The sequence below is a fragment of the Lepidothrix coronata genome, unplaced genomic scaffold (assembly GCF_001604755.1).
Source record: "Lepidothrix coronata isolate B3197 unplaced genomic scaffold, Lepidothrix_coronata-1.0 Scaffold161, whole genome shotgun sequence".
Classification (NCBI taxonomy): Eukaryota; Metazoa; Chordata; class Aves; order Passeriformes; family Pipridae; genus Lepidothrix; species Lepidothrix coronata.
The window spans coordinates 732,183-754,739 of NW_016690341.1; positions in this window are offsets into that span (position 1 = coordinate 732,183).

Here is a 22,557-nt window from a genome sequence, read left to right on the forward strand (position 1 = left end):
GTTACATGCTGCTGGGCTGCATTTCCTGCTTCAGTGCCCCTCAGGATATCTCACCATCTGAACGATCTATTAGAGAGAAATGCAGCTCATAGGCTGCAATGGAGAGTTCTGTGGGTTAGAGGGGGGCAGAAGGGGAAACTTGCTGGTTCTTCCCTCCTTCGTGTGACAGTGGGGTTAGTAGGGGCTGTGGGTGAGTGGAAGATTGATAAGTCCTGTCTTAGTTGCTGACAGAGCTCAATGTGAGGCTGGATAAAAGAAGGGAGATGGGGATGGTTAATTAGGTCCCGTAGGACAAAATCCAGCCTCCTCCACTTTGTCCAAGGAAATTTTCTCTTTCTCCTTCTGCAGATGAAGAGAAGCTTGGGTTCCATAGCCCCCCACCACTGCCACTTCTTCTCTTCAGCTCTTATAAAAAAAACCTGCCCTGACCTAATGTCTAGGTTTTGACTGAAACCCACAATCCAAGTTCTGCTGCTTCATGGCCCCAAGTTCCCTGACACAGAAGGACTTTGTAGCCCACCTATTTTAAACGTGTGCATACGCTTGTGGATATGTCTGTTTTGACATATACTTTTGTGAAAAGGATGTATTTCTGGGAAAGAATGGACAGTATAAAAAAGTGTACAGACAAAAAATTGTATTCAGAACCAGGGATGAAAAGAGCTTGATCAGACTTGATATGTTCACAGATAATTGTGCTTTTACAACACATTTCACTGTGCCAGCCAAGTTAAATTTTCTCAGCCATGCTAGAGGCTTTTGCATTATTAAAGTGCCTCTATAATGTTGTGTAGGTCTGGTGAGAGCTTGTTACAGATTGTAAACTTCACACTTTTTGCTCACTACTACTTAATTTTTATCTTCACTTACTTTAATAATCTTGGGAAAAAAATACAGGCTTTTCAATGTTTATGCTGCAGCACATTTTTCTTTGGGACATGGGAAACACTCTTCACCATGAAGAGAGTGTTGGGGTTATTAAACCTGGAGAAGAGAAGGCTCCAAGGACATCTTAGAGCACCTTTCAGCACCTAAAGGGGCTACAAGAAAACTCAAGAGCATGAAGAGAGAGGACAAGGGGGAATGGCTTCAAACTGACAGACAGCAGGTTTACTTGAGATATTAGGAAGAAATTATTTACTGTGAGGGTGCTGAGGCACTGGCATAGGTTGCCCAGAGAAGCTGTGGATACCCTAGTCCCTGGAAGTGTTCAAGGCCAGGTGTTACAATCTGCTTAAAAGTTGCAGAAAGAACATCAGATTCAAGTATTCCCAGAGCAAAATTAAAACTCAAACAAACTTATCTGTTGATACCAAACCCCAATATTTTTTTTTATTAATTGTAAGGGATGCAAAAAGAAAGAGGAAAAAATAAGAAAGAGTTGGAAAAAGCTAAGATTACTTTTAGAATCATAGGAAAGTTACCACTAAAACTACCTTTCTGCTGAGATGGTGGGTGGGAAGGAGCAGTTTCTGGCTTTTTTTTTCCTTTCTCTGGTGATTTTCAGTGTTATCTCTTTGTGCTGGTTTAAAGGTAAACCAGCAGGAGAAATGAACCCAACTCAAAAGAGATTATACATCAGAGTTACAATTTAATAACAATAATGTAAGTAATGGCCAGTCTTCGCGAGCGAAGATTTGGGAAAGGTCATTAACCCTTCGAGCCTGCGCAGTGGATTTTTTAGGTGAGACACAGCGTGCGCTGAACTGAGCCCACCCTTTAATCCTGAGGTTCATCTGCCGGGGCCGAGCAAGCTTGGACAGTGGCAGCGAGGGTCTCAGAACGTAGGTTTGTTTAGAGTGACCTTCTCTTAGATGGATTGCCTTACAGGGCTGACGAGCTCCATCTGCCCGGGGGGCTGGGAATCGAACCCAGGTCGCAGCGGTGAGAGTGCTGCACCCTAAACACTAGACCACCAGGGGCCCCTCTAATAACAATAATACAATAAATACAATTATACGGACAAACAATTGGTTTTAAACCACAAAACCCCAATGTATAACCCAGCACCCTGGGGCACGAACAGAATGGTGTTCATTGGCCTCCATGCTGAGCCCCACATGCTCCCCCTGAGTCCAAAGCAAAAGGAAAGAAAAACCCATTGGTGAGAGTGCCAGTTGCAGTCCGGCCGAGAGTGGTGACTGCAGATCGACCGAGGCTCTGGTCCTCCTCTGGATCCAAAGAGTGGAGGCCCAAAAGTCCCAAGACCCCAAGATCGTATCCACTGAGGTTAGAGTGGGAATGCCCTGTACCTCTCCCAGGGCAGGGAGTTCCACAATGGGTGATTGTGAGTCGTGAGATATTTTTGGAATCCTTGGTGGTCCATTAGCAGACATGACCCCTCAGGCTAGGTGTGGAGGTGCTACACCTGAATCATTGGTGTGAGGATAGGAACATCCTCCTATCTCACAGGCTTCTTAACACCCAGCTTATAGCCAGAGGGGTCAGGTGTGCTCTGGGCAGCTGCTGCAAATGGTCTATTGTTGACAGTTCCTGGGAAATGACATAGAGGGTGTAGAATACACAGTTTGGGTTACACCCACACAGTGATGAACTGGTCCCAGTTGCTCTAACTAGGACACTCTTTAGCTGTGGGGGGTCTTGGCAGCTTAGTTCTCTGGAATGCACCCAGGATGCATGGCTTTACTGCTCACGTTTGAGCAGTGTCCCAGGCCAGGCAGGGGCCCGATCCTCGATCCTCAGTAAGCAGAACATTTTGGACCTCAGAAATATAGTAAAGGTAGAAGGATAAGGTATAATTCACTCATGTGGCATGGTGGATCTCAGTTCTTCTCCAGGCCGGCAGAGGTTCAGACTCCAGTGGCGGACAGGCAGCATGTGGTGGCAGAAAAAAGGTGAGGGGGCGGTGGGGAGAGAGATGCTTGGCTACAGTAACCGGTTGTCTCTTTCCCTTTCCTCTCCCTGATTTTCCAAAATTTTTCCTCAACTTTTATAGTGTTTAAAGGAATTTGTATGTGTTTTTTTGGCATGTAACCCTATTCAGATGTTTGAAGAACCATAAACAATAGCAGGATCTTTTGGCAGGAAAACTCCAGCAGGAAGTAAGGGTTTCTGGTAGGGTAGGTTAAAGAGAATTTTTGGTAGGAAGTTTTGACATGCAGAAATAACGGCAAAATACTTTTTTTAGCATTTCTATATTATCTGGTTGTTACACCAGGTTGGATGGGGCTTTGATCAACCTACTCTAGTGAAAGTTGTCCCTGCCCATGGCAGTGGGTTTGGAAATATATGATTCCAACCCAAACCATTCTATTCTTCCATGGTCCTTGAAATCCCATCTTTGCTGACTACTTAGACATGCCATGAAAAAAAGAATCACTATTGTTCTTCTTTTTATTGTTGATCTTTCTGAGTCAGGTGTGCTTTAAGATAGCCTAGAGTACTACTTTTTCATACCTGCAATAAGCATTTTTATCTCTGTATACAGAGACATGTTTGCTCTCTGAACATTGTTTCATGTCATAAACATGATAAAAAATAATAATCAATACAAAATTAATATATTTATAATACATATCTCCAAGAAAAGCCATATTTTTGCATAGAATAGAAAAAGAATAAAATATTGGTAGGATTTAAGCAAGTATAATGTCTTAAATTTTTTTTGTGTCTTCCTTCTATTTGATAAATAATATATTTTTGTAGATATTTGCTATTGGCATTGCTAGTCATAATAGCAAATCTTTCCATGGAAGGAAGATCCCATGACTTATTGGACCATTTACTTGTAAGGACCTTGCTGATTTTCAGGCAGTGGCTAAAACTGCCCTGGCAACTACTTATTAATGGTTTGAAAATCAGTGAAATAAATATTATTAGGGCCATATTTATAACATAAAAATACAAAATCTGTAATGTAACTTGAGATTGTATATCTAATGGTACTTACTATTTACAATAGCACCCAGAAATTCCCACTGAAATCAAGTTTTCATTTATAGTTCATTATAAAATCTTATAAGACTTGGAAAAAGTACATGGCCTCCTTTCCTTTCCTTCCACCCCAGCTCACCCCTGAAAATACACTACGTCTACCCACACACATTTAGATTATGTTTATATCACTTTAGATGTGTATTTTGTGATTCATGATGGACAATTAATAATGAACTTTAGAGCTTTTCTATGAAGACTATTTTAACTTGGACTAGAAGCATTGGTATTTAATATCCATACTTGTGATTTAATCCCAGCTGTCAACACAGCCCCACACAACCACTTATCTACTCAATCACAGAGAGGGGGAAGGAGAGAATTGGAAGAGTAAAAATAATAAAACTCGTGGATTGATATGAAGACAGTATAATTGGTAAAGTAAAAGCCGTACTCTCAAGCAAAACAAGTCAAGGAATTCATTCATTAACAAGACAGCATGCAGGATAGATGAAAATTTGAACAAAAGAAACAAGGACATGGAATGATTTCTAGAAGAGACCTGGGGAAGTCAAATATCTAATTTATGTAGGTCATAGTATGTCAAAGACATAGAAAGAGTGAATCCAGGCTTCCTCATCCCCAGCCCTGAACACCAGATTACACTATCCAGTGTAGCTTTACATCATTGCAAAACAACCCAATGAAGCAGTGGTAAAATATTCTAATCTTATGTCAAATTACCTTTGTATTTCATCCTTTCAAAACAAATTTGACCCAGATGATTGCATTTAAATGAGAACTTTGTTGCAAATATTTTTTTACTGAAAGATATTGATTTTGCATAGTAGACAGAATGTGTTTCTAAGAGATCTCAGTCATTTCTTTGCATGTACATAGACACATTAAAATGTGGGCTTGAGTAGAACAATTGAAAGTACTGCATCTTCTGTACATACTTTCTGGTTTTGAAAGATTAATAACAGGTTAAAAAGTGTAATTTGGAAGTTGCCATTATAAAGCAGTATTATCTCCAGTGCCAGGTGCTTGATAACCATGTAGAGGATCTGAAGCTGAAACAAATTCTGTTTTCATGCAACATTACTTCCTTGTGCCTCAGGGTAGTTTTTGTGCCATTGTATGAAATTTACTTCCCCTTAGGGATAAATTGTCCAGGGCTACATACCTAGTTTCCTAGCTTTTGCTAGAAGAAGTTGAGTTGGAACTCACATTTCTGAGAATGTCACCCTACTGCATCTCTTTTTTCTTCTGGGAAGAAGTTAACACTGGAAAGAGTATGATCCCAGCTACTGAGAAGTTTTTACGTACCTCAGGATAAGAAAAATGTTCGCTCCATGTAGGAGCATGTACAACTGAATGGTAACAGATTTTCAATAAACTGATGTGGAGGGAGTTGTAGGTCATGGTTCTCCCCTGCTGTTATAATCACCAATGTGTCAGAGGCGCTGGTCAGCCTCACTAGTCTGGCCTTGGTGTTACAAGACTGAGCGGTCTTGACACTCTCTGACACTGAGCTCTAACCAAGATAATAAAAGTGATGGTGATAAAAAACTGTAGTATTTTTCCACAAAACATACCAATTTTAAGTAAACAATTATCTGCCTTGTCATTACTTTAACAGAAGCACAGAATGGTTGAAATTAAGAGGGACCTCTGAAAGCCATTTTGTCCAACCCATTCTGTCCCTCTGCCCACAGGCAGGGCTACCAAAAACTGGTTGCCCAAGACCATATCCAGACAATTTTTGACTTCCAATGACCCGTATACTCCAGTACTTTACAACCTCCCTGGGCAACCTATCTATATGATTAACATTAACATGTTATATAGAGGACATAATGGATGTTAACATGCTTGAGCTTTCTGCGACATTTCATTGAGCTCTCCTTGGTCCAAGAAGTATTAAAAGCTTGACCTGCAACATAAAGCTAATAAACTGCTTCTGCCACTGTGCTACGTCCCTTGAGGTGATAATGGTCTCCCCACTGTATCCACCCCCATATCTTGAAGCAGAGAGCTAGTTCTCTCTACATTTATGAAAAATAGGGTTCAAGTCACAGCAGGTGGGCAAATTCTGTCAGCACCATTTGCTGACACTCCTCCATCTCACATCCCTGTCCTCTGCTTGTCAACACCAATACATCCTTAACAGAGCCACAAATTCCACACAGCAAGTTGTCTATGCCAGGAATAAAATGCATTCTCATTCCTCTCTGGCATCATATCTGATATTTCTGTAGCCTATTCTTAAAAATTAGAAGGCTAGGCAATCACCAATTGTATGAAGTTTAATGAAGACAAGTGCCGCATTCTGCACCTGGGATGGGACAATCCTGGATGTACATAAAGAGTAGTGAGTGAGATACTGGAGAGCAGCATCACAAAAAGGAACCTGGGTGTCCCATTTGATGGCAAGTTGAACATGAGTCAACAGTGCCCTGGCAGCAAGGAGGTTCAACCATGTTCTGGGGGCCATCAGGCACAACATCACCAGTCAGTTGAGGGAGGGGATTGTCCCTCTCTGCTCTGCACTTGAAAATTTGGCCATTTTGAGGACTGCAATATAGGAAAGACATTAAGAGCGTCCAAAGGAGGGAAACGAAGATGGTGAAGGGCCTTGAGGGGAAGCTGTATGAGGAGGAGCTGACGTCACTTGGTCTGTTCAGTCTGAAGTAGAGGAGACTGAGTGGAGACCTCATAGTGGTCTGCAACTTCCTTACAAGTGGAAGCGGAGGGTCAGACACTGATCTATTCTCTGTGGTGACCAGTGACAGGACCCAAGGGAATGGCCTTAATCTGTGTCAGGGGAGGTTTATTCTGGATATTAAGAAAAGATTCTTCACCTAGTGGATGGTTGGGTGATGGAACAGGCTCCCTCGGGAAGTAGTCACAGCACCAAGTCTGATGGATTTCAAGTAACATTTGGACAATGCTCTCCAGGACATGGTGTGCTTCTTGGAGTTCCCTGTTCAGGGCCAGGAGTTGGACTTGATGATTATTGTGAGTCCCTTCAATTCTGTGATTCTAAGTCTTTCTGCATGGCAAGGCTGCTTTAAGGAATAGGGCCAAAGACCATAATTTCAGGTTACTCAAGGACAGGATTACTGTGAAAGCTTGCAAGGATTAACTCTGCTGGAGTGATGATCAGTGGACTCCTACAGAGTTAAATCCAGCATGATATACAGGTCTGCCAATTTAGGAAGTGCTTCACTTTCCAAAGGTCCTGCTAATCCTCAGGGATCTAGATTTCTCTCTTGTTTTCAGCCAAGCAGTGGTAACATGACAGTTTTCTAACAAGTGTATGGCTCATGAATGGTAATGTTTATCCCTAAAATGGCAAACCTTCAGCTCTGCATCTCCTGGATGCTTCCTGACTTATAAATTTTTATTGAACAAGAAGAGTTCCAGAAAATGAAGTATTCGGGAAAAGCTACACTATGAAATGAATTTGTATGTGAAATGTAGGTACTGGAACTGCTGGACTGTTTAAATATCAGCAATAACAAAAAAAATAACAGAATTTATTAAGACTGCGCTCAGCTTGCCCACAGTAACTCTCTGTGCAGTGTGCCCCAAATGTGTGTGCAGTACAGAAAGTTGTCTTTTTCTGAGAAACATCACGCAGTAAATCAGAAGCTGACTGCATGGCCCGGAGGTCAGATCAGGACAGGTTTACTATCAGCCAGCTGAGTGATGTACAAGTGTCAGCTCATTAAGCTGAAAGGGGATGACTGTGGAAATTTTTAAGGCTTGGTTTCTGTATCTCTAGCACCTACGCTCCCCGTTAGTTACAAAATTTATTACAGAAAGTGCTACTTCTGAAAATATTCATATCTCTGATGCTAGATGAGCAGTTAAGAGTTCGAGTGTGAGAATTAGTAGGAAATTATTAGGTTCTGCATAATTCTACCAGAACTAGATCATTTTATACCTTGTTCCCAGGGCAATATATTTACATTGAACAGTATTCAAAATTAGAAGTCTATCACATACTGTGGTGAAATATGCCATAGCATTTCATGAGAGTGTAGTGCAACTCATAAGGCATCAAACCCATGGTTCATCTCATCTTCTATTGTCTTCAACAGTAGCTGCAGAGAAGAAGTTACAAAAAAAAAGTGCAGAAAAAAGATAAAAAAGCCTCGTTAATTCACAAAGATTTGTTATTAATGGCTGAAAGACATTGGTTTAACTTATGGAGTTTTATGTCCCTACCCAAAACTTGAATCATTAAGTCAGTAGTGTTGCTAGTCATATAACTGTCCAGTCTCCCTTTGTCTCGTGCAGCTGTGTATTGCACGGCCTAATTATTCATTGTCTAGAAATAATCAGCAATTGTCCCTTCTTGTTTGATTGAAGGCTTGCTTTATGCCAGGGGGAATAGTAGTCCTCACTCCTACTGCCACACAACATTTGGTTTTTAACACTTTATTATGCCCCCTCTTGCTTGTTTAATTTCTACAGGAAATCACATTATTCTTTGCAATCACTATTCATGGAGGAGGGTTTTATTTCATCTCCTAATCATTCTTGTTATCATTCTTGTAGAAACCACACCTCTGTTTCTCTGTGTCCTTCAATTACACTGCCTTCTCTTTTAGTTATTCTGCATAAACACATTACTTTTGACATCTGATGCTCAGTTCTCAATGCACAGCAGTATCCACTTTATTCATTCAAAACATTTATTAGATATTATGACCATCTGGCTCACTGGCCAGGCCGTGCACAGGAGACAAAATGGCTGTAAGAAGCAGCAAAAAGTTGCAAAGACAGAAACACCATCACCATTCAACTTCTTTAGCCATGCTCTCCCATTAAGACTGAAGTGACTGACTGGAGACTGCTGATCTATGTCTGATTCAATCTTTTAAGTGCAACTCCCTTGGCTGTGCTGCTCTGTATCATCTATAGGAAGGCTGTGGTAGTACTGGGGGCTTTCAAAGAACCCAAATCAACGTGTGTTGAAGAACTAAGGCACCCAGGGCAATCAAGATTTACAGTCACTCGACAATTGCTTACACCTGGAATTCTCTTGCTCACTAAAACCAGGAAGATATATTGTGGTTTACCCATCTGGATATTTTGATGGGAAGAAGTTTGGCCATTCTCACAAAACAGACACAGGAAAAGGAGCATGGGCTTATTTTATCATTTCCCAGGTTTCCACAGCACTGTGTGGCTCCATGTAGTTTTCCACACTATTCTATAGTCTTGTTGAGTCCAGCTAATAGTCACAGTAAGAAAAGCTGAAGTAAGAAAAGCACTTTTTCTCCATGTAGACACGGACTGCATTGGAGGTTATTTCTTATAATCTCTTAGAGAAGTTTGAAAACAGAATATGTTAAAGAAAAAGGTGAATATAGGAAGTTTCAAAAATTAAGTGATTCTTTTTTCCTAACTTTTTAAGAGAAATAGTATGAAAGAAAATAATTTTAAAAATCTTCAGTTTTGTCAGTTCCCTGAAATTTTCTATTAGGTAATATATTAAAAAAAGTCAAAAGTGTTTTTAATTGTTTTTCTGCTGCTCAATAATATGTCAAAACAAATGTAAAATATTTATTAATAATGTACAAAAGACTAGGGAAAATAAAGGTGGGGTTTTTTTTCAGAATGTTTTTTATTGTTTTTTAATATATTAATTGTAATTTTTTTTAACTTTTCATGGTTAACAAAGTCAATGAAACCATGTGCATGATTTTAATTTCCCATATATTTTTTTCACACAATATAGATTTTGATGGAAGTTTTACAGTGAAGGGCTGAGTTCTACCTGGCTATGACTTAATATTTATCTTGTTATTTATAGGCTAATATCTTCCTGTGCTCTTCTGTCTTTGATTTCAGAAACCAGCTGGATATTTTATGATTCACCAGTCATTAATCTTTCAGTTTTTAAACATACTAAGTCCTTAATGTGTTAAAGTCAAAATTTAGTTGCAAAGGCCTCAATCCCAATAAATTTTAAATCTTATCATTGTTCCCATTATCATGTACTTCTCTAGACAGTTCATAACAGATAATTCTGACCTTCAAAATCCAAAAAGCACCACAAAAAAATCCTTATTTTTATGTTGCCTTCTGAAATGAAAGCCTGTTAAAATACTCTCTATAAATTTAAGTACTATTTAGTAGTATAGAAAGGATTTATTAATCTTTCAGCTGTAAAATCAAATCACATCTGATTTTATATCACTAAATCAATCTATTCTCCCTCAATCATAATGCAGGCTTTTTCATAGTATTACATATGAAAAGGTCGTTTCTGTACCATTTTGTCAAAGTATGAATATAATTTCTTTCTAATTGATATTCTCAGAATTTGGCTTTGTATTATGCTCTCAAAATGTTTTAGCAGGACTAAATACCATAGTGAAAAGCACTTAATTGTGTTTTCATTTTTTTGAATCATGACAGCTTCTACTGTCTTGTACCCATATTCCCTTTTCTCCCATCTTTATCTAATTATACTGTAATTAATATTCTCTAAATAGTATAATGCTATGCAGGCAGAGGAGTCTTCATAATTTACAGAGTTAATGCTGGGCCTGGTACATTAAATAATATTCTTCAATATATGTAAGAAATTCAGTCAGAATAGTCTGTTCACCTACTTAGTAGATTTTAGTCCTGAAATTCTTCATGAACATATTCCTGAGAAAGGGATCTAACTTGATCTAAACTTGATCTCAAGACTCTCATGTGACAGAGAAGGCACCATCTTGCGGACTAAATTATTTTCCTCTGTAATTATTATTCATTTTACAGTACTGCTATTTATTCCTTATTTGAGTACTTTAAGCTGAAAAATCTGCATTTTGAATATTCGGGGAATTACTTTTTATTTTGCTGTATTAAAGACTTTTTACTTCAGGAAATGGTATCCCCAGAAATATACTTATGCATGTTATTAATTGATAACTGTTTATTCATAATTTTGATAAATATTTTCCCTACACAGTGATTCACATAACTTGCCAGATAGTATGAACCGCCTTATGTAGGGATTGGCTTTCCATCTTTTCCTTACATGAACATTTGAGTCTTAAGCAATTCAGTTGCCCATATGTTATCCCAATGTTTTTTATGATTGTTATAGTGCATGGGAGAAAATATTTTTCTGGGAAAATAAGTAAATTAGGAATCATATGAAACCTTACAAATCTGGAAGGAGCACAGAGAGCAGCTAAAAATAATTTTTCATTTTAGAAATTGCTTAATAGAAAATAAGCTATATAATGTTTTTGAACTCAGGCCTACGCCCAGAGAATAATAACACCAAACCTCTAGCATACACTTTACTGTAAATTATGAATCAAAGAATCAAAGAACCATTTAGGTTGGAAAATGTCTTCAAGATGATCGAATCGAATCATTAAGCCAGCATTGCCAAGTCCACACACCCCAACTGGCTGCAGTTCCATTCACCACCACTCTCTAGGCCTGGACAACCAGTTTTTTACCCAGCAAGGAGTGCACACACGCAGTTTCTCCATCACTGGACAGTTAGTTTCTTTAGGAAAATACTGTAGGAGATGATGCCAAAGGCTTTACTGAAGTCCAGACACAGAACATCCACACCCTTTCACTCAGTTACCTAGTTCAGTTTAAGTCTGTTCTTGATTATTGGTAAAGTTTAGGTTCCAGTTTAAACTCATTTTATTGGAATTAGGTCGGAGTAAGGCTGATCAGGTGACCATTAGGACGTTGTGCTGGCATGGTAAAGGTACATATTTTTTATTTCTGAAGACCAATAATGCACATGAACCATATTTCTAAGCTCTTTGATAAATATTGTGAACTCCACATCGTGATTGTTCCTTCCTCACTATTACATCGTGATTGTTCCTTCCTCACTATTGTAAAATAAATGGAACAAGCTCATTTTACTTAGAAATAAATTGACTTTAGGATGAAAGGGGTTTGGAACTGTGAGTGACAGTCTCACAGGGGCTCTCAAATCTAGTATAAGGGAAATAATAGCTAGTGCTTAAACTTTTTCGGTCATTTGATTGGTAGATCTGGTTGTTGGAATTCCTTCTTTGTTGGCCTTTAACTTCCTCCATGTGCAGTTGCAGGGACTATTGTTGCCAAATTAAGGGCTAAGAATTTAACGTTTGGGCTAGAGTTTAAAAACTAGTATGATGGTCTTCGGTGACATCACATAAATTTTATGGACCAAATCTCATGTGAAGTAGAAACTCAAATTACAATTTCAAAAAGAAATTGAGAAACAACTAACCTCTACTATCTTGCCTTCTTTCATATTACCAGCCAGAGTTGGTCTACAGAATAATCGCAAGATATCAAACCACTTTATTTTACCCCTCTTTTTTTTTCCTTGTATGCCTAAACCACTTGTCTACCTGCATTCCCACTGGTAGTTGTTACTGCAGGGCCCTCAGTTCATGTTCCATTCTCCTTTATTGAGACATTTGAAATAATGATGGTTTCAGAGAGGGAGAGGGCTGTGTTTTGTATCTGACATTTTGCTGAAAGGAAGTCCCATTCTCATACAAGATTCACTAATCATAAGAAAGCAGGTTTTGTCACGTGTATCCATAAATATAATCATATGGTATATAAATAGAATTGTTTTTAAATAGAATAGCTGTCACGATCTTCAGTCAGGCTTCATCAACACCTCTTTAAGAGAAAAAGCTGATTGAAAAGGAAAATCAGTCAACAGCAATTTAGTATGAGGGTTAATAATCAACACTTCAGTTTCATTCCTGTTAAGCAAAAGGAAGTCATTTGACATAGATGTCACTAGGAAGGGTACAACATAGATACTGATGTTTTGAAGACCTCACAGGAACTGCAAAAAAAGATACATGTATATTATAATCCAATATATCATCCATGTGATTACCAAGAGGGTATTTATATTTTAAATAAAATTTGTTCTCTCTCAATCCCCCTCCACAAATAAATTGAAATAAAAGAAACAAGAAAACCATTAAAAAATTTATTTTCAAAATTTGAAAATATAGGAAATTATTTTTATGATGCAGATGTACAACAACGTGCATATTCAATACATTGATATTAAAAACTTTCTGAATGTAATGCAGATTCCAGTGAACACTCATTGATGTGTATAAGGTAATCAGCAGCTCCTAATAGCAGTTTCAAAGGTTAATCTGCCTTCATTTACACCTCTTTAGATGATTTATCATTTGCAGAGTTAAATTAGCAGCAATATAAAACAGAAGTGCTGTGTTAAGTATCAGTTTCTGAAGACTTCTGCTTGCAGAAGCAGTGATTGAGCCCTGTTCAAAGAACAGATCGAAAGGACCTGGCCAACACTGGTGCCACAAAGGCTGCTGGAGGGGCTTTTCAGCATTTATATTCTATAGATGCTGAGAAACTACAGATCTTCTGGTACAGTTCAGAAATAAAAGCAGCTCTGATGTTACATCCTAGGGTGAGGTACTAGTGGGGGTAGACTCCTGAATTTCTTAATGTAAGGACTTTGAGGGATGATTTCTATCACCAAATCCATTGTTTCTTCCATCCCAATGTTCTGAAAATTACCAGGAGGTATTCTTCTGCCTACCAGAGGGAAAGATATTGTCACTCAGCCTTTGAAAAGAAGATGTTTGTGTTCCAAAGATTAATCAGGCTCTCAAATTTGGAAGTAAGACATTTAAAGTTGTGGAGTTACAAAGAAAATAAACAGAACTTCTTTAGATTTCATAGCAAGAAGGCTACCAATATTTCATGAGTTATTCTTTCTCCTTGCATATAACAGTATCAATTGTGAAAAAGATCATGCTGTGCTTGGATGAAGAGCCTTTTCCATTGAATTTGAAGTAAAGCTATCCTTGTTCTTAGCATTTTCATATGTTGAGAGGCATGAAATTTTACTTCATTACAGTAGTAAAAGAACATCAATTTCTTATTAAAAATACATTATTTTACTTGTATCATATGGGTGTGAGCATTAAAGTGATGGCAATAAGAGGCATTTATGGCAAGCAAGGTAGTTATTTATTCTAGTTCACTGTATCTGACTGCTTCACAATATTTCAACAGGCACCAGTAAATTTATAAAACAAAACGTGTAGACTTCTGTCACCAATATGATGATGCAAATATCGGACATTTTATGAACGGGCACTTGGAAAACTTCCACTTCACATGAATATCTATAAGATAGAAGACTTTTCCTTAGTAATTATCCATTTCTACTATTTTAAGATTATCAGAATAGCACTAACATGTTATAAGATTCTTTCAAAACGCAATACCAGACTCATTAAGAAAGTTGATAATTCCTGATGTGCTTGAGCATTTCATTTGATGTTCATAGAGCATTATATTTTAGATCAATTTATAATTCATTTATATCTATATGTTAAATATATATACAATCATATATTATACATATCATATTCTTATATATTCACTTATTATTTTAGTATTATAGTCTTATTTTTTTCTCTCTTAGGCCTTTTTTTAGGTAGATAAACAAGTGCTCAATATCCACATTCAGAGCCATAGGGACATAAAAGCAGTATTTTCAAAAGTTACCTATGTAATTGGATGAGTTAAGTGTCAGGTGACTGAGATTCACAAGTTATTTATGAGATAAAGTAATTGAGTAGTATTAAATGAGCTGCTGGGATCAAGCAAAAAAACCTTTGAGTACCATACATGTTTGGATTCAAAGTGTTCTGCAATGTCCAAATGCCCACAAATTTGAAGTAAATTGAACTATATTTCTAAACCTGCATAAGTTGACAGCTAAGAACAAACAAAAACAATTCTGCTATTCCTTGATAACTCTGATAAAGTGTCTCAATCTTATGAAAGGTCGCAGGAAAGAAGCCCTTATGGTATGATTTTTTTTTTCTGCTTTTATGAACACTGACTATGCATTGTAAGTAATTTTTATATTATTTCATAGTGGTATTTGCCTCTTGCATAATGAAAAATATCAAAGTATTATGAACCCCTCAATTATTAAGACCAGAATTTTTCTTAACAAAGCCAAGTTTGATCAAACCCATCAATTTCATCAGCTCTAAAAATTCGTACTAAATATCTTGAGTTTGACAAAATCTTGACTGAATCACAGGCTGAGTTCCACTGAAAGGTTGCCCTCTTTCTTGTTAGGATACTGACGTGGTTTGGTTTTAAATAATCTCTCTAAACTTAGATCCAGGAATCCAGACCTTCTAGAGTAGAGCCTACATTTTCAGAGGGCCTCTTTTCGTGTCTTTGCCAGAATGCTTTGCTATGTTCCTGGCAACTCTGGCAACTTTGGAGACATGCCACCTACAAGGGTCCTCATTTTCATGCTTTTTGAGTTCAAAAATGCTTATTGTCCTGGTGTCCACAAATGACCATGGAACAAAGAGTCTCTAAACTCTGAAACCAAACTAATATGTCATCCTGATAACTATAAAACGTTGAACATTCATGAAGTAATAAAAACAATTACTAATCCTGTAGAATTTCCACGATAAGCATAACAATTTAATTCATTTAGAGCCTGAGAAAGCACATCTACAGGATTTCCATAGTTTCTCAAACATGTTGATTGTTGAAGAATTTTATGTGTTTTGTAATTAGAATAAAAGAAAAAAAAACCCCACCAAAATACTAAACTGAAAACAATGAATTACAATGATTGAGGAAGTTTCTTTCTAGCCTACAATGACCTGTTTTCTTATTTGATTTCTTGATTTCTTTTTCCCCTAAGAATATGATGGGGTTTAATAATTTTCTTGACTCCCTTTGAAATTGTCTTTTCTTGCTTGATCTTAGTTTTATACTATATAGTTTTGTAAGTCTTTAGGAGAAAAAGAAAACATACTGTTTTCTTTCTTCCTAATTAATTTCTTCCTCTTTGCACTGCTTTCAGTCTTCGAAAAGAACAAGGAAAAGAGCAAACTTCTTTGTAAACTTACTCTTCTTCATTGCTGGGATACTAACAACTAGAAACAGGTAAATTAGTCAAACTCAAATTAGGATGATGCTTAGCAAGTTAGAACCCAAGACAAAAAGTGGTTGTAGTGAGAGAATAATTCTGGACTCTTATTGGCTTATAACAGGCTTGAATCATTTTACTGTTCCTCGGTAGACTGTGTCTGCTGATCATACACTAGATGCTCAGTACTGAAGCACTATCCCAGTGAGCATTAGCTTTTATAGATTCTTATTATATGGCAGATACTATCTAACATGCTGGCTGTTTCATCAGGGTTTGCTTGCTTTTGGTTTTTAGGATTTTCTACTGATTTTTTCTGGATGCCATTCAAGCCCTAAAAACAACATAATGGGCAAATGAAATCACAAGTTGATACTTTTATTCAGTTTGACGCACTTGCACAGAGTACATGTCTTTGAACAGGTGGTTAAGCTGTACACAGGCTTATTTTCCAAACAGGAACACCTATAGCTTTTCATTTCAGTGATTTTGATGCTTTTCATAAATTGGATATTATATATATAGTGTGGTGACTGTCTTTGTCATTATTTAGGGTGAGATTCATGTGATGAAATTTAGACAGCTAGTATGTATGCTAATCACTCTCTATTCCCTTTAAAGTAAAGAAAGCAATTCATGTGAATGACTACAGCAAGTCAGTCACACTCAGCAGGTAATTGCCCCACATCTAGGTGTCTGTAATGTTGCTTAAAGCTAGACAAGATAAATCCCAACCTGGATTTCTGTGGTAGGAAAAAGATTTACAAACTGAAGTGGAAGCAGCATCCACCAGAACGCAGACATGAGAATTGTCCCAAACAAAGGTTTATAGATGTATTTACATATACTCATTTTGAGCTTCCTACCTCTCGCTTTCCCCTTAATACATATCCTAAGCAACCTGCAGTTATGATGATGAAAGTTTATCTTCCTGTGTGTCTCCAATATAATTTTAATCTTTTTAACATAATTCAAACCTGTTCACTTTCTCCTTCCAATATAGCACTCAGATTTTTTTTGTTTTTATATTCAAAGGAATTTCTACTTACCTATAAAATAGAAAAAGAAAATGGTGATGCTGATATAATCTTTGAAATATTATCATATAATCATAGAATTGATTCTGTTGGAAAAGCCCTCTAGGATCATTGAGTCCAACTGTTAACCCAGCGCTGCCAAGTCCACCAATAAACCATGTTCTTCTGAAACAAATATATGTGCCTTTCAAATGCCTCCAGGGATGGTGACTCTACCACTGCCTGGATAGTCTGTTGCAGTGCTTGACAGTCCTTTCAGTGAAGAATTTTTTCTTAATATCCAATATAAACTTCCCCTCGCACAACTTGAGGCCACAGCTGTTCCTCGTCACATTTGTACTCCAGACCCTTCACCAGTTCCATTGCCATTCTCTGGACACATTCAAGGACCTCAACGTATTTCTTGTAGTGAGGGGCCCAAAACTGAACACAGGATTTGAGGTGCGGCCTCACCAGTGCCAAGTACAGGGAAAAATCACTGCCCTGGTCCTGCTGGTCACACTATTACTGATACAGTCCAGGATGCCATTGACCGTCTTGGCCACCTGGACACACTGCTGGATCATGTTCAGCTGCTGTTGACCAGAACCTCCAGGTCCTTTTCTGCTGGACAGCTTTCCAGCCACTCTGCCCTCAGCCTGTAGCGCCGCATGGGGTTGTTGTGACTCAAGGGCAGGATCTGGCACTTCACCTTGTTGAACTTCATACAATTACCCTCAACTCTTCGATCATAGCTACCCTGCAGTCATAACAACAAAACATTTACCTCTCTGTCTGTTTTCAGCACAATTTTCTTTCTTGTGGTTCAAGTAACACTTTTTCTTTCAAGACTGAGCCACTTTTGTTCTGCACATTGATAGACATAAATTAGGGAATTTATAGAAGTAAATTGTTTTTTTCATCTGTCTTTTTCAGGAAGCTCTCTGGTTAACAGATAGAGTTTAAACTTCCTGATAAGCTAACTATGAAGGTTATACCATTTCTGACTGCCCATTCTGTAATGAATTAAGGTCAGCTTTGTTAGGTATAAGACCCTGTACAGATTGATAAAGTATTCAGTGAGGTAAAGGTTACAGGGAAACCTAATATATTTCACTACATCATACCTGGGAAAAAATGAAATGAGCATTCAATTAGAGAAGACTCCCTTTAGGTTTGAAATACACCTAACAAATTCTAAGGCTGTTTATAGAATTATATGGCTATATTCAAGTTTGCTGTATTATTCTAAAATCTGTTCTTATTTCCTTGGCCATTCTGCTGCCATGCATACTTACGTGTTCAGTTTCCTTTCACTGGCTTTTAGTAGGACCCTTACAGGTTCTCTGATTTTGTTATTTTCTTTGGCTTAGCGTATGGATTGCAGTAGACATTTCTTCACTTCAAATACCAGATCATGCAGACAGCATGTTTAGCTTTCAGGAAGAACTGTAATACTATTTTAGTCAAGTGGAACAGAATTTATATTTTAGATAATTATGATTTTAGATAATTATGATAATTATGACTTCTCATCTTATGATAGTTGCTCAAACTGGACAGATTAATATCCTAAAAGTGATCGTTCCTATCCATTAAGTGCAAAGTGATCTAAAATTTGGTACCTCAAATATAAACATCTAGTGTGAGATTAAACTCAGACATTAAATGAGAGGTCTACACGTAAGTGTCAACTCCAAAAAGCAAAATGACCAACTGAGTTGCCTTGAGGTGTCCAGGAAATCTGCATGGAGATGTCAGAAACAACAGAGACCAAGAGAGATTTAGACTTTGCAGAGTGGCAGCTGCGTGCTGGGTGGAAGCCCCTAAGGCAACCTATTGGCATCAGACGTGAATTTGGTCAACCACATGAAACACAGTCAGTGGCACAAAGGGAATAATTCAGCTTACTTTACAGAAGGTATCTGTTGTGAAAATCACATCCTAAACATATGTGTCTAATATGTTTGAGATTCATAATGATTAGATGTTGTCATTCCTGTGCTGACTCCTTGTGGATGTCTAATACCCTAGGGCATTATAAGCCCACTTATGTGTGTGTAACTAAGCCCCATGCCAGACTATCATTAGATCTAGATGTTTTAAATTTATCCCATCCCTAAAAATAGGTGAACTAATCTTACTTTCTAATCTCTTTCTCCCTCATTCCACTCTTCTGTAAAATGAACAAAATGATACCATGCACAGTGACAACAGGATGTTTTCTTAAATGTTATAATGTTGTCATGGGACCCCCTGGTGGTCTAGTGGTTAGGATGCGGCGCTCTCACCGCCATGGCATGGGGTTCGATTCCCGGTCAGGGGAGTCCTAGGGCAGATGGAGCTCGTCAGCCCTGTAAGGCAATCCATCTAAGAGAAGGTCACTCTAAACAAACCTACGTTCTGAGACCCTCACTGCCACTGTCCAAGCTTGCTCGGCCCCGGTAGATGAACCTCAGGATTAAAGGGTGGGCTCAGTTCAGCGCACGCTGTGTCTCACCTAAAAAATCCACTGCGCAGGCTCGAAGGGTCAATGACCTTTCCCAAATCTTCGCTCGCGAAGACTGGCCATGATAATGCTGTCATAACTTCATTAAAATAAGTTCATGAAATCTGCGTATAGAAGCAGTCTGCACTAGCTGAGGAACCAATTCAGTAGTTGTAAAGTGCTTTGAAACCCTTCAGTAACGAAGACTATAAAACTGCACAGTAATATCTTCTAAAAGATTTTTCTTAATTAGCCACTAAAACTGTAGAGATAGATCTTCCCCCCCAAAAAAATTTCATGCAAAGTTAAACATTTTAACTGTCTTTGTAATTTAAACATAAAATATGCTGAGTTCTCTCAATCAAGAAAAAGTCCCTAGTCCATTGAATTTGCTGCTTCTCTGCATTCCAGCAGTAATCAGTACAACAGTTACCATGCAATGGAGTCTAAAGACATTGTTAAGACAATAAATCAAAACAGAGCAGCATGTTCAACTTACACTTAATGGACATGATGACACATCTAGATGTAGAGAGTGATTCAGTATGGGTAAGCTGCATGAGATGTTTAAAACCTTTAAATATTACACGGGCAAGGGAAAAAACCCTAGAAATTCCAGAGAACTAAAAAGAAAGTCACATTTAAATTTGCCATTTAGCTGTCAAAATACATCTACTGATTATGCTCCCAGTCAACAGAATGCATATTTCATACATATCAGACATGAAAAGCAAAATACTTTGAAATATGTCACAGACCTATAGCACAGGCGTATTTCCTCTGGAAGCAGATGAGTGCCATTTAACCGGAGTTCAGTTAATGACTTCTGTCATTGTGCAACTCAATGAGGCCTCTACAATGGTTCATTTTATTTATTTTCCCTTTTGAACATGGGAAAGTACAATTGCATTCTTTAATTAAACCACTTTTAATTATATTTGGCATGCTTAAATAGAATATTTTTGTACTATGATGTACAGCCCTAGACAAAAAAATAATACTTAATAGTGTAAAAATGTCATGTTCATTCCTCTGCTCCTTTTAGCAGTCTTCTAGTGAAAACTGTTTTATTTGCCTGTGTTTCTGAAGACCTTCCAAATGTAAGGTCCTTTGAGTAAGCAGTGAACTTTCATTTCAATAGAAAAGTAACTGATGGTAATAATAGCCCAAAGACAAATTGTCCTTGCCAAGAGGGAATTTACTTCTGTACAAGAGAGTAAGGCATTGTAGATATAATACTACCCATATAATGAATGCCAGTTACTTGACCTAAAATTGTATGGAAACCCGAATAGCTGAAACAGCACAGCAAGATCTTAATTCTAAAGTACTTTTCTAACAGCATATCCGAAAACATACAGGACACTATCTTGTGGGCATCTTCACTGAATGTCATGCAGCATAAGATATAATATTTTTCTTCTTTATGTTCACTTACAACCATCTATTATATTTTTAAGCAAACTATATTCCTTAATGGAAGTAATTTTTTTTTTAACTGTAGTCTTTCAAAATCTTGCCCAGCCCTGCTGATGTTAACTCTTAGAACAATACTATCACAGCAAACAAAGTTTTCTAGTCTCTCATTTATTATCAGCATATGAGGATCTGTATATTATTTTTTTCTCCAGTTTCATTGAGTTTTTTATAAATAAATTTGTTAGAATGTTGGAAGGAATGGTAGCCTTTATCTAATAAATATTTATTGTATTATTTTCAAAGGAATGAAAATAAGTGATGTTAATGGCATAATGTTAAATGATTAAATTTGATATAATTAATTTAGACAACTAAGTCCCACACTTCTCACTATCTCCCTGCCCTCCATCATGATACACTCCTTAGCAGTGAACAACAGCTGTCTTCAATTATATTTCAAAACCAACTATCATTATTGACTTTGTTTTTCTTTTTAAAGGCATTTTCACTCTAACCTTAATAAATTTACTGTAAATGTTGCAAGTGAGCTTGCCATGCAAAATTAAAAAAAATAAGAAAATACAAAAAAATCCCCACCCCCCAAAAAGACCTGAAAAAAACAAAGAAATAAAGCCCCACTAATTCATTCTGCCCACTGTTTTCCACCTATTGTTTGTGTATTATGTTACCTGTGTTACTGGATTTATCAGATTTTAAAATTTTGTGCATATTTAATTTTCACTAATCTGGAGAGATACTAATCATCCTATTGATCACGGGCCACTGCTGCCTGCTAAACCCGAAAAGTAGAACCTACAAAGGGCATGATGTATTTCCAGACCTGAAAACTTCGTAAAAGTGCAATTTAGCAAGGCCACAAGATACAGACCAGATGGCAGAATCACCAGAGGAAACATTTAGACCTCTACACATACTAATTACTCGAGTTCACCACTTTCAAGCATACTGGATATTTAGAGTTTTTCTTTTGTCTTCTTTGTTTTCCACCCAAATTTTTAGTGCTTTTCAAATTAAACAGCTTGAGATACACTGCATATTAATTGTTTAATGCATAAAGAATGTTTCTTATTATAAAATGGTAATTACATTGAAATATAGAGAAAGGACTTCAGTATCAATTTTTCATTGTACTGACTTGGCTTGAATTTTGACTTTGATTTAAGTATATTAGTGACACCATTTAGTTGCATCAGCTACTTTTAATAATATATTCATGTTGAATGCTATTTTCTGCTGCAACATATTTGGAAAAAAACTGTACAATACAAAAATAAACAACTCTGCTGAAAACATACAGTAAACTCAGAATTTTACAGTGACTGAATTCCAGAGAATTAATTATATATTCATGTTTTTCACTTAAAACCACCATAATTCCACTGGCTTACAGTGCATCTCCTCTGATCTGATCTGTCCCTGAACCACACATTATTTGAGTTTGTAGAAGCATTCTGTTACACGTTTACCCTATTTTTCCAATTCTTCACTGCATCTTCACTTTTCATTATGGTTTGAAACAGGATACTGGACTAGGTAGACTTTTGATCTTACCTAGGAAGGCCATTTATCGGAAATCAAATGACTATTTCATTTCCCCAAAGTGAAATTAATTCTCAAATTATTTTAAGGATATGATTAACTGTGAATATTGTGGTACTATCTGTCCTACAGTTCACTATATCTCACATTAACAAAACGTGACCTCTTCTGCTCTTCTGACAGCACTGTGGAGTGTTCATCTATTCACTCCTGGAAAAGAA